This window comes from Schistocerca cancellata, chromosome 6, assembly GCF_023864275.1.
Source record: "Schistocerca cancellata isolate TAMUIC-IGC-003103 chromosome 6, iqSchCanc2.1, whole genome shotgun sequence".
NCBI lineage: Eukaryota > Metazoa > Arthropoda > Insecta > Orthoptera > Acrididae > Schistocerca > Schistocerca cancellata.
The window spans coordinates 539344066-539358012 of NC_064631.1; the positions used below are offsets into that span (position 1 = coordinate 539344066).

At 41.4% G+C, this 13947-nt stretch overlaps 1 non-coding gene across 1 annotated transcript; it reads right to left on the minus strand.

Annotated features, from left to right (window-relative positions):
• Positions 1-820: 820 nt before the first annotated feature.
• Positions 821-894, minus strand: Trnat-ggu (transfer RNA threonine (anticodon GGU)). The gene has a single exon. It is a non-coding gene; the product is annotated as a tRNA-Thr (tRNA).
• Positions 895-13947: the final 13053 nt, after the last annotated feature.

The window sequence follows — 13947 nt, forward strand, 5'->3', positions numbered from 1 at the left end:
ACGGAAGTCTTCACAAAAAGATCAAAAACTTAGCATTGCCAATTATAGAACTCCTCTCTGAGTCTGTGCAAACCGTTCTAAAAAAGCTGTAGTGGATCGTAGGCCAAAAAATAAAACGTTTTTTGCGTAACATCACCCAAACCTGGTTCAGTGCCATTCGCAGATATTGCGAAGCCCGTAACAAGTTGAAACTTGGAACCGGTCCGTCAGGTGTGGTCGGATGACACACGGTAATTGGAAGCGCACTGCCCACAAATGGCAAATTCGAGTCCTTGTTCGGCACACACGTATGGCAGGCACTAACGGCTTACAACATCCGTGTTAGAGTTCCATTAGTGAATACAGTCAGTCTGAGTTTTTCTATGTCTTCCACTTGCAGTCGTGGCGTTTGTCTAACAAAACACGTTTTCCACACTCCTCTCATGGCACACGAATATTATCTCTCTCCCTCTCCGACAACATGTGTGATAAGTTTCTAATATTTTTTTATTTTTATTTTTGTCTTAGAGGGATATAAAACGAGATTCTGTGATTGTGTATAATATTTCTGCAGAAGTTGCGGAATTCCTTGCTGAACATTTCAAGGTATGTAATGTAATTTTAAATTTTAATTTGTGTATAACTGGATTGGAGAAGTAGTGAAAAATAGTACCCAAAAAATGCAGCAGCTGGTTCGTGAATTAATATATCCTACATACTAATGTAAGCATCTTAGTGAAAGAAAAACGGGAAACTACTTGGAAACCAAATTAGAATTATATTAATACCTTCAGCTGCTGACGGGCGTTGATATATATCAACGAGGACAGGTGAAACTGTGTGCTCCGACCGGGACTCGAACCCGGGATCTCCTGCTTACCTGGCAGACGCTCTATCCATCTGAGCCACCAGGGCACCAAGGATAGTGTGACTGTAGGGATTACTCGCACACGCCTCCCGCGAGACCCACATTCTCACTTTGTATGTCCACACACTACATTTGTGGTGTCCCATTCCAATATACTCATTACTCGTGGAAGACATTCTTACCAAGCCCCGTAAGAGTTCCGGGAATATGTGTGCATCCGCACAGAAGAAGGTCACCGTCGGTATTGACGGAACTATATACTTACATGGATATGGCATCAGTTATTTCGGACATGCCCAAAAGAACAGACACCATATCCATATAAGTATACTTGGAAACAAAGATATCGCGTTAGAGTCGAGCATTTGGAGGACACACTAAATTTGCCTGATCCGAGTGAAATCTGCAACTTTTGCGAACGCTGTGCTGGCACACAAACTGAATTAAGGTACGTGTCCAATTACAAGTATTGAAATCAAAATCAGCAATAATATCGCTAAGGAATGACAGTTCACCTAGATGAGACCTTAAAGAAGCTCCTGAAGCACGTAGAAACTCGTACAGTGCGTACCGTACTGCTTTTCTTAAAAAGGTGTTGGGAACGTGCATTTATTCGATTTGGAGGTTGGAAATGGTCAAGAAACCCGGCGAGTGATGCAAAAACTGGGAAAGAATACTACTAGTTCCGGTGGTTTGGTACGTTTTACGTGCTACTCTGCGCCATCAAATAGTGACGCTGCAGGAAGAATAAGCAGGTTGCACGAAGGGGGAAGTTTTTGCAAGCAAGAAGAAACTTTATGAGGCAGTGGGCAATGTTCCAAAAGCTGCTTGCAGTAAACATTGTCGTATTCAGGAAATATTAGGAAGGCAAGCAATATAAGAGACGTAATAAAAGCATAGATTAGTCACGGATGGAAAAAGGGAATTATTTATTTTCTTTTAAAAGCAAACATCCAGACGTGTATGTTAACTTAGGGAAACTTCGTGAAAAAATAAATATTCATTTAAAACAATTTTGTTTTCAGTAAAAATCACAAACAACTTTTACGGGTGTCATTGGCTTTTTTCTACGTTTAAGACGTCTCCAGACAGTCTGTCCTTTCATTACTCTTGATCCATCTTGGGACGTAGTTTTCAGTGGCTGGCTGCATAAAATGATTAACTTAATTTTATTGGGGGGGGGGGGGGGGGAGGGGTTACCGAAAGCGGATTTGACAGCCATTCCTTCCGACTGTGATTCCAATCTCTTAAAAATTGTGACATCTCATTCCATGTAAGCATTTGTTTCAGTCTTAAGAATCATTGTATCACATTGCCGATATGTATGGAATCCCGCAAATCTTTGTCAACAAAATCATGTGACTACAGCATAAATAAGGCTCCTGCGTAAGAACTGTATGAAGCGATAGTGATTTTTGGAACGACTACCTGGGAGTAAAACTGGGACCTGTTCTGTCATCTTCTTATTTCTCACTGTCGGTCACTTACACGTACTTACAGTGTGCTATAAATAGAGTTAACAGACCTAAATAATTCAGGTGGCGTCACAACGTCCACTAGAAACGTACACGGTGCTAATAAAACGCCGTCACTTGGCTTGAGAGACGTACAGGACCGTACAGTACAGTGTGTAAACTGAAGGCAAAGTAACATAACGTGGAAGTAATATAGCTGGAAGTAATAAACGTTGAAGTAATATAGCTGAATCTCAACAGTTAACTTGTGGAGATTACGATGTAGAAACCGAGTAAGAAGTATTTCAATGAATACTGTTTATTTCGTCACATCCACGCATTTTTTTACGGAACTTAGTCTTCGAAGACGTCGTCATCCTAATAAAGTTATGAATCTGCGAAACGGGGAGATCCGCAACCGCATGTATAGGTTGACATAGCCGGGCTTCCTAGCAATGCTACCTAGGAAGAACTTCTGCCTTCTCATGCCACGGTCGTATAACATAGGTCTTTAAGAGCAAAACTCCAGCCTTTGCTCCAGTACAAAGCAACAGATTAAGCCGAATGCAGATTGCTGGCATTCTATGTGTGTCTGAATGCCAGGAACAAAAAAAAAATGTGGTTCTGGGTTTGGTTTCACCTCGAGGGAACAGGAAACTAGTGTTGGTGAAAATTAGGCATTCCACACACAATGAAACGATAGTTGTCAACATCTCTTGGAGTAAGCCAAAGGTTTTGTAGCACACAGAACTACGTTGAGGTCAACATGCCCTGGACAATTAAAGATGTTGCTTGTAAAGATGAAGATGATTGGCCTGAAGATGAGACTACTTTACTGGACCAGTCGGGTCACTTGAAGCCAACTTAACAATTATTTTTTGTGACAAAATTTATTAGTGATTATAACTGCCACACAGTGCAGAGAAAGATACTTGAAGGATATTTGGAAGTCTAAGTTGAAAACCGAACGCTGATTTCTGGGATGTAATCTACTGGTCATCAGTTTGAATAGCTTTTTTTCTGAATCATGTGATATTAATTTACCTATAGAGATTTTAGTAGAGGCTTCTACTAAAATATTGATGAACTTCTAACGTTTATTTTTGTGTTTTTACTTTGTTGTCGAAACGTTGATTTTGGTTGCTTTTTTTTTATTTAATTCAGTTTCCAGTGGTTATGCAGCGTTCACCAAGGAAATACTGGGTCATGGTTCAAGTTTTTAATGCATTGTTAGCACTGGCATAAATGGGCTTTAGTGTAGTGTACTAGCTGACTTCCCTCTAAACAGAGCGTGACTACAAAAGGAATGCTGTGCAGTGTAATCTATGTTCCTCTGAAGCGTGCTACCGTAAGAAAAAAAAATGCCTTTCTTCCTGGGAATAGGTAAGTGAAGAGTAAACAGAGGTTTCATAGCCACAGTTAACTAGCGCATTTTACGAAGCAATTTTATGTGATATTTACCGAATCGGGATTAGCCTACGGCACGTCAGAAACGCTAATTAGTCGAGTACAGACGCCGGCTTCTTTAGCGGCAGCGTAGCGACAAGATAGTGTACACGATTAGAAGGAAGGAAGAGAAAGATTAACGGGCGAAAGGAAGAGGAAGAGCGAAGGGAAAGAGATTAAGACGCGAAGAGCGGCGGTCCTCTGCGAGTGATCGGCACCGCTGAAAAGGTCGAAATTTATGAGCGGCGTAAATCAAGGCCCAACGAGCACGGAGTGGCTGCTTTGCGCACTGCTTTTAGACGGGATGCATCAATAGCAGTGAGGTGGAGGGGCCATGCGAGATTCTGTAATATATTACGGCCACGATCGATCGTTGGAGCTGAAAGTTTTCGGCCACAAATGTTAATTGCAGAATATTATTTTTTCTTATGCTCATGGCTAATCTAACATTTGGTCACCTTCTCTTTGCTACCGAGATCGTTTAATTTGGTGGGCACAACGATATTACCCTTAAAAAAACACATTTTATGATATAGACAGAAACACAACATAACCAAACAATAAATTTTTAGGCTTATTTCTTAAGAGTGTTTCGGTGGCTTTGCTCGATCAATAGGTGGCAGTCATGGAGTTAGGTCTGACGTACGGCTTTTAGGAAACCAACGAGGTCTAAATATCTACGAGATGAAAGTATGACACTGATGGCCGGGAGTCATTCCAGTTGATGCCACATGGGACGATTTGCTTGTCGGTTATGATGAAATGATAAAACCTGGCAGGGAATCGAACACAGGCCTACTGCATGGCAGTGAGATACGCTGATCACTCATCTAAGGAGCAGACGTATCTAGAGCATTCCACGTAGATGAGTTTGATTGTAGAATTGTTTAGATAGCTTAGAAGGAAGACATAATTTCGATCTGATGTGATATTCCTGTTCTCCTGTCTGTATTCTTTGCCTACTTCCCTCCAGAGAACTGCATCTGGACTTAGCTCATTTACTGTTTACAGACTTTACCGGAGATCTTAGTACTACCAGGTGGCTATAATTAAAGTGCAGCTGCTCACAGAGGTCCGGTGTGCTTTTTAATTATCGTATGCAGGAAAACTCGTTGGATAATGCGTTAACTCGGAAACTATTATCACTGGGAAAAATTAGTTCCAATTTTGGCCACCAGGTGCAAATCTGGCACTGTACACCATATGACGGTATGGCATCCATGCACTGTCAGTGAAACGTTTTATGCGAAATACCATACACTGTTAACGAAACTGTTTCATGTGAAATACAGAAGTTACAGTGCTGCTTTGCATACTGAAAGGTCTGAGGAGATCCCCCAGGTCATTAAACTGTTCAAAGATGTTGATAATGAAATTCAAAAACATGGCACCTAGGCGTGGCACCTGGGAGAAGGTGTCCTGCCCCGTGGGAGTTATTCAAAAGGTTGCTGTTGCTGTGTGTGATCATGCAGCACTTGTCCAGGGAAGTGAAACTACCCGTACAGTGTCACAAGAATTGTCCACATCATGGTCAACAGGAAGGAAAGTTCTGCGGTCTGTTTTACACTAGTACCCGCACAAAATCCAACTGGTGCAGCAACTGAAACATGTTCCGCAACAACGTTTTGAATTTGCTCTTCGGTTTCTGGCACGGGTCGATGTTGAATACACGTGGCCGGCCAATATTTTGTGAAGTGACGAGGCACATTTTACACAACAGCGTGCAGTGAATATACAAAACTGCCGAAGTTGGGGTACTGTTAAACTGAGATGAGATTTCCCCTACCGATGCTCTGACTTTTCCAGAGCACATCTGCACGAGATAAGAATTCATATTTTACTATATTATTCGTCTCAAACATAATTACTTTTCAGAATAAAAGCAGCGTCTACAATTATTGGCATGTAAAAAGATTTCCATTTATAGGGTTTTGCTTATCGAAGACAGGAGAGATCAGCGCAGATAGCTTCTTAACGCCAGAATTTGCAGCAGTGACGAGTGCTACATCATGGACCTGTTTACAGTTTTTCCATTTATCGAGAACGTATTTGAGTTATAAGCCTCAACAGATACTACATACCAAATGTTGAAAACTCCTGAAGGAGATGGTGTACTACTTAATACATTAGAAACACGCTGCACGTTAACAACATCGTCATGGGCTAGTGTCTGTTTTCAGTGTGTGCAGTGACCAGTGGTGACGAATGAATGAATCACTATCGATTTACGTTATTAAATAATGTGCGTCTAATGTGTCTTCATAGTTGAAGACAACAACTACAAATTATGATCATTGTACCACTACCTCCAAACACTGCAAAATAACTTTTTTGCTTGAGTGTATAAACGAAACAGTACTGTCACTAGAGATAAAACAAATGAAGTGACGCTGTTTTTATGAAATTTACCCTATGCTCGGAAAGATGGAACTTCAAATGCCATTTACGTTTTCCACGGATTCCCTAAAATACTTTAGGCAAATTCCACGTTGGTTCCTACTACAAGGTCAGAGCTTACACATATCAGACTAGGCTGTTAACCATTTAAGTGGATCTACAAGAAATGATTTATGGTTGCTGTTCTACGACTGAAATATAAGGGCGTTTAATAAGTAATGCAACACATCTTTTTCTGTAAGCAAGTTGGCTTTATTCAGGAGTCCAATACGTCATATTATTCCCCACCCTTTTGGCTACAAAATCTTATTTTTCAACACAATCTCCGTTCATTGCGACGCCTTACGCCATCTTACGGAAAGGCCTGTATGTCCGCTTGATACCATTCTTTTGCTTGACGTCGGAGCCAACGTCTTGCTTCGTCAATAACCTCCCCATTATACATGTACTACTTCCCGTAAAGTACATTCTACATGGGGCCAAACAGATGTAAGTCGGTGATGCCAGATGTGGGCTATAGGTTGGATGAGTAAAAACAGTCTGATGAAGTTTTGTGAGCTCCTTTCCGGTGTGCAGAGCGGCGTGAAGCCTTGCGTTGTCATGGAGAAGGAGAAGTCCTTCTGCATATTTGTGGCGACGAGTGTGTAAGGGTAAATTTTCTTTTGTAAATGTTGTATGTAAATGTGCCTTCTCTGCATTAAATACATGGTCAAATGTAACAGCGTGCAAGTATCACAAAACAGTAAGCACTATGGCCCTCTAGGATAAGTTCTATGTCTGTGATAAAAAAAATTGATGTGTCGGAAGTTAGAGGATTGAATTCGAAGTGAGAGGTGTGGCATTTGGTAGTCGTTGTCGTATTTGCGGGAGGTGAAGAGCAGAAATTTCGAAGTGAATAAGATTGTTTTGGACAACAACTATCAGACTGAGATCAAAAGGAGGAACGATTTTAAGAAGCAAGAGGACAAACTGTTCTCTGAAGATTATCGCAAGATGACCTGAAAATTGTTCCACTGACTCGTCATGGCGTCGTTGTTGTGAAGTGCCATTAAATTTCAAGAAGGAACATCGAGTTTTAAGTTTTCAACGGGAACGCCGAGCCTGACGAGGGAAAAGATAGGATGAGAGAAAACGGAAGAATTAAAGATATAACAAGAAAATATGCGCAGAGAATCACAGAAGCACGAAGAATTTCAGACATCAGAGGAGTGAGAATTGTACTGCGTTCGTCGAAGAAACCCGAGTATAAGTTATATTGACAGTGACTGTAAGGGGAAGAATAACGGAATTGCGTTTAGATCAAAAGGAGTACAGAGCCAGTGAACTATAGCGACGGTACAATACAGATTGTTAAGGGAGATTTTAAACGGTATAGGGTTTGTTAGAATTATTTATTGTGAGGGCCTAGCGCAGGTAAACTTTGAATGCGTCAGATTAACATATAATGACACCGCGCGAATTGAATATATTATTGCGTGGGCATCTACTGTTAAAATCAAAACTGTGTGTTCATGAATCTACCAGCGAATCATCTTTAAATTGCCTTCCTTAAGTTATGCTTATCCATTACGGATGTTTTAGAATCCATGACTGTTAACTGAATGTAAATACATAAAACTGCAACAGTCATTTTTTGAATAGTTATTAATTATTCCATGAACCGGTTTTCAGATGGTTTTCTGGAAGTTACATAATTATTTTTATCATAATGCCGGGTGTTGGCTCTGTGACAAAAATGGAACATGTTTTAATGTATCGCCATGAGTATTGTTTACCTGCCGATATGGATGCAAAATTTTAGTTTTCCACTAACTGCGACAGTGTGGACAACAGTGTGGACGGGTTTTTCTGTTAGTTTCCATCTGTGTGCTTCCATTTTGATGTCCATTTGGCACATACAATCTGTGTAGATTTACATTATGATAGCGAAACTTTGAAAGCATCTAACATGTGCTATACAACTGTTGCTTGTAACAAAGGTCTTCACAGAAGATATGACAGAGGCCTACATTGCTCAGAGACGTTACTTGTTTTTGTTTGCGTGAATTAAACTCGATACATGGGCATATACTTTAATCAGACTGGCGTTAACAAGAGAGCTCAAACTACAATAAATAAATAAATAAATTACTACAAGAACAAACTTCAACTGATATGACGTCTTATTTATATTCGTACAGTATTATATGATAATATAATAATGATACAATACTATCTGACGTCTTATTTCTATTTGTATATTAACGTATAATAAAGTACGAATAGAAATAAGGCGTCAGATCTCTTGAAGTTTGTTCTTGTAGTAATTCATTTATTTATTTATTTTATTTTGTCTTCTCATGTTAACGCTACTCTGATTAAAGTATATGCCCATATATCAACTTCAATACAACAAACAAAAAGAAATAACATCAATGAGCAAAGTTAGCCTATGTCATTTCTTTTGTCAAAAGCTTTGTAATAAGCAACAGTTGTATAGCACATGCTGGACGCCCTATTTTTCTACATAATCTCCGTTCAAAGCGACGGCCTTAAGCCACCTGGTAGGGGGATGGCCTGTACGCCCGCATGGAACTATACCGATCGACTTCGGAACCAGCGTCTTGCTTCATCAATAACCTCCCTATCACCCACGCACTGCTTCTCGCAGAGTGCACCCTTCATCGGGCCTAAGAGCTGGCTGTTGGGCGGATGAGGAAGAACAGTCCAATGAGGTTTTGTGATTTTCTCTCGGGTACGTTGTTGTGGAGAAGGAGCAGTTCGTTTGCATTTTTATGACGAGAAACACACTGAAGTCGTTTCGTCAGTTTTCTGAGAGTAGCGCGGCTATATACGGCCGGCCGGCACGCAGAAGGTCGGACAGGTATGCGCGAAAGATAACAACTGCCCTGCCAAACTACTCACTGTCCTTTTGTTCACTGCTAGGTCTTCGTAGACATTCTGCAAAAAGAAACTCAATGACAGTCCTGTGTTTGGTTCGTACCTCTGTTGCAGGGGCCATTTTGAAGGCTACATGCAGTGCTGTTTCCTGTCAGAACTTCGTTAACGTATAGGCGCCGAAGCAGGAATACCCCACGATGCCTCACAGAGAATTCCGCATTTTTCAGCCGAAACGGGTCGAGAAAAAAGTGTAGCATTACCTATTCAACGCCCGTCGTATCAATAATCACAGTTCACATAATATGCAAAAAACAGGTGATTTCTCAAACTGGGGAACAATCAAGAATGGGGTGCCGCAAGGTTTGGTCTTGGGTCCTCTGCTGTTCTTAATACATATTTTGGGTCCTCTGCTGTTCTTAATATATATTAATGACTTGCCATTCTATATTCACGAAGATGCAAGGCTGGTATTTTTTGCCGATGATACAAGTATAGCTATCACTCCCGACAGACAAGAATTAACTGGTGAAATTGTAAATGATGTTTTTCAGAAAATCATTAAGTGGTTCTCTGCAAATGGGCTCTCATTAAACTTTGACCAAACACAGTATATACAGTTCCACACAGTAAATGGAATGACCCCATTAATAAATATAGACTTTGATCAGAAATCGGTAGCTAAGGTAGAATATTCAAAATTTCTATGTGTATGCATTGATGAGGGGTTGAACTGGAAAAAAACATACTGAGGATCTGCTGGAACGTTTGAGTTCAGCTACTTATTCTATTAGGGTCACTGCAAATTTTGGCGATATACATCTGAGTAAATTAGCTTACCACGCCTATTTTCATTCTCTGCTTTCGTATGGCATCATATTCTGGGGTAACTCATCACTGAGTAAAAGAGTGTTCATTGCACAAAAACGTGTAATCAGAATAATTGCTGGAGCTCATCCAAGATCATCCTGCAGACACTTACTTAAAGAGCTAGAAATCTTCACTGTAGCCTCACAATATATATATTCACTTACGAAATTTGTTATTAACAATCCGAACGAATTCAAAAGTAATAACATTGTACATGGCTACAACACTAGGAGAAAGGATGATCTTCACTACTCAAGGTTAAATCTAACTTTGGCTCAGAAGGGGTAAATTATGCTGCCACAAAAGTCTTTGGTCACTTACCTAATAGCATCAAAAGTCTGACAGATAGCCATATAGCATTTAAAAGGAAACTCCTTCTGCTCAGTAGATGAATTTTTGGATACAGTAAGTGGGTGATTTCCCAACCCCACAAAAAAAATTAAAAATATTGAGTGTCATGTAATATCTTGTCTAATTTAATATCTTGTATAGACACCTTTTATTAACCTGACACGTTCCACATCATTACGAAGTGTCGTATTCATGATCTATGGAAAAAGTACTAATCTAATCTAATCTAATAAAGCTGTAAACAATTTTCTGTGTATGCAGAGGAGTGATTGCTGTATAGAGTCTGAAGGAGAATAAAGTAAGGTCGAAACCAGTTACGACTGCTATGATGTTATGTGAATGCTCCTAAAATAAAAAGAAGTGTATAATGAGACAACCAGTCACCTTCCAAAAAAAAAAAAAAAAAAAAAAAACCAAAACGGTTCATTTATGGACCATGGCTGTGAACTTGCCCAACAAATCTCGCAGTAAATCTGTCATCAACGACGTGGTTGTCTTCTAATTAATAATTTTATTTCTCTTTTATGGCTGACCGCTGTTCGTTGCCACCTCTACTTGCCTCTCGCCGCAAACAGGCTTCGCTCTACACACACTCGTGATTACCCTCCACACAGTCGCCAGCCACTCACTGGGATCTCTATCTTAAATCTGTAGCCGCTGTGCGCACAAGATTACAGCTTTAAAGCTGAAGTAAAGCAAAACGTGCTTGTGGATGACGATAAACAGTACCCTTAGCACGGTCGCCACCCATTCACTGTATGATCTTGAATCTGGAGTGCCAGTGGACGCAGCGTTACAGCTTTAAGGCTAAACTAAAGGGAAAGCCGAGGAGGGATGAAAGACGCAAGGCTCTCGGCTGCACTATTGTCCCCTGTGCACATAGTAGCGGCAAACGGTGCAGGTGTTGCGCCCCCCCCCCCCCCCCCGTAAGAACGGGACGGATCGGAGAGAGTGAGAGAGAGAAAGAGTGAGTGAGTGAGAGAGAGAGAAAGAGAAAGAGAGAGAGAGAGAGAGAGAGAGAGAGAGCTGGTGTACCGCGCACTGCTTGCACTCGCTGGACGCCGAGACCCGGGCGGTAAACACTGCTCTCTAAGCTCCGCAGGGGAGAAAACACAAGCGCCAGAGAAAGCAGGGGATCTTATCACTTTTTGCTCACTCCCTTAGATGCTTCAAATTTAATCATATACGAGTACGTGGAGACTGGAAAGCGGTGCCGGTGTGAACTAAGAAAATTGGGACTCTTCGCAGCCCAGAGATGAAAGCATGTGGACGTGAGGGGAAAAATCTATAACACCATATTTAGACGAAGATGAGTGTCTCAATCGTTTCCAGGCTGAACTTTTCACTCTGCGGCACTGATTTCAAACTTCCTGGAAGATTGAAACAGAGTGTCGGACAGATTCTTGAATGTGGGACTTTTGCGTTTGGAGGGTCTGTGCTCTACCGACATTTTCGTTATTATTATTAACATTATTATTACTTACTTTTGCGGATTCGGTTTGTTAGGGCAACAGTCAGCTACAGTTACAGATTAAGGAGACAAAGTTGGGTAGAGGTCGAATCCCGAGGCCTGGCCACGATGTCTCTCCCTTCCCGCCGCCGTACTGCACCTTCACAATGTTCATATTAATTTTATTTATTTACTTATTTCATTTTCTAGGCACAATACACAGAGGAAAAGGATATTCAAAGTAGCCCACCCATCCAGAACCATGGAAATCCCGCAAGGTGACACGTGATGGCAGGTGGCCGAGTCCAAGGGGTAGGCGCGTGTTGTTTCATTCTGAATCGAGCGAGAACCTGGGAGGCGTGGTAAAGCCGCTCTTGCGATAACGGGCAAAATACGCGCAATAACGGGAACTGCTCGCAACCTCTGCTAATGCAGTCTGCAAGTATTTCACGAAATCAAGGTGCGAGTGATGAGCATCTCCATATAGATATGCCATAGTCCAACCGACTGAGCCATCCAAGCATGACACGTGACTTCCTCCCCCCCCCCCCCCCCCTCCGGCCCTCCTCCATCGTAGTTCTACTTCCATCCGTACCTCATCAGCACATAGTTCACTGCAGAGTGAAAATTGGTGCTGGAAACTATCCCCCAGTGCGTGCTTAAGCCATGCCTGCGCAACAACCTATCATCCAGTACTGCTAGTCCCGCAAGATATGCAGGAGAACTTGTGTGAATTTTGGAGGGTAGGATATGAGGTGCTGGTGGAAGTAAAGCGGAGAGGGTGGGTCGCAAGTCGTTCGAGCACCTGCCAAGGGTAAAAGTGCTAGTTCGCACTCCCAGCCTGGAATACAATTTTAATGGTTACTTGACTAATTTAGTATAGTAGTGACGGGGATGAAGGGAATAGATTCGGATGTAGTCTCGAAGAAAGTCTGCCTTCGAATTACTTCTGCAGATTAGCACTGCGTTTTTAGCAGTACAACATTGTTATCGATGTGATACACCACCGAAGAACATCCTGTTAACGATCACAACATTTAGCCTGCTTCACAAACCATACAGGGCTGTCGAGAAATCCGATGTACATGCGCTGTAAAGTTGAAGAAGCATAAATAAGACAATGAACAAGAACGATAAGTTTAATTGCCTCGTGCGGCTGAACACACTAAGTTTGAAGAAGATCGCACTACTATTAAGGCTAACGCTTTAATTTTGATTCTTTCCTAAACGCTTGTCTCCAGAATTGGATCACACTTGACGGTCTTGAAATTGGTAGGAAATGCCTGGCTAAGTGACAAATAGTAAATATTGTCACTGACACCATCCGCAAGTGTTAAATCCACTGACGGCAAAAAGATATAGAATTTTAACTCCACTGGCGCTACGTGAAACTCGAGAGATTTTGTAGATCCAGCTGTAACTCAGAGCGATTTTTACTTCGAAAGTTCGTACAGGGAGAAGTTCATCGATTCTAGGTGTAGCAATCGAGAAACTGGTGCATATAATTTCGATGTCTTCATAGGTGAGAATTTCGGACATTCGTTCCTAATGTGTTACCTCTTCGATGTGTTCTTCACAACAGCATGAAATGGTCTGGGCGTATCTTGTACCACCTTTTTGTGATAAAGCTGTTATCTGTTTAAGTTAATTTAGCATACTGAACTGACAAAATAGAATTCTGTAGTTTCTTTGTACGTAGGTCTACAAACTGTACTCAATTTTGTAGCTTCGAGTTCAGCTTCGGCCTGGCAACGGATAAAAATTGTTCAAATGGCTCTGAGTACTATGGGACTTAACATCTGAGGACATCAGTCGCCTAGAACTTAGAACTACTTAAACCTAACCAACCTAAGGACATCACACACACCCATGTCCGAGAAAGGATTCGAACCTGCGACCGTAGCAGTCGCGCGGTCCTGGACTGAAGCGCCTAGAACCGCTCGGCCACCATGGCGCGCTGGCAGTGTTAGACACTACTTTCTCAGTACTCTTTCACTCATCGGTATGTGGGATGCAGAATGGTTTCATGTGATTTCATAGGGCACTACGTAAGATAGAAACCTGCAGATTAATTTTAACTCGCGCATATGACCACGAAATTATTTTCAAAAGAAACGTCTAAGTATCATAGTGTACGTCTTTTACATACGTGTAGCTAGTACAACCAAGGGGTACCTTTTACAATTACGTTTAGGATAAATGTTTTCGTTTAAGTTTCACGAATGTTCAACAAGTCGTCCGATGAAGGCATGACA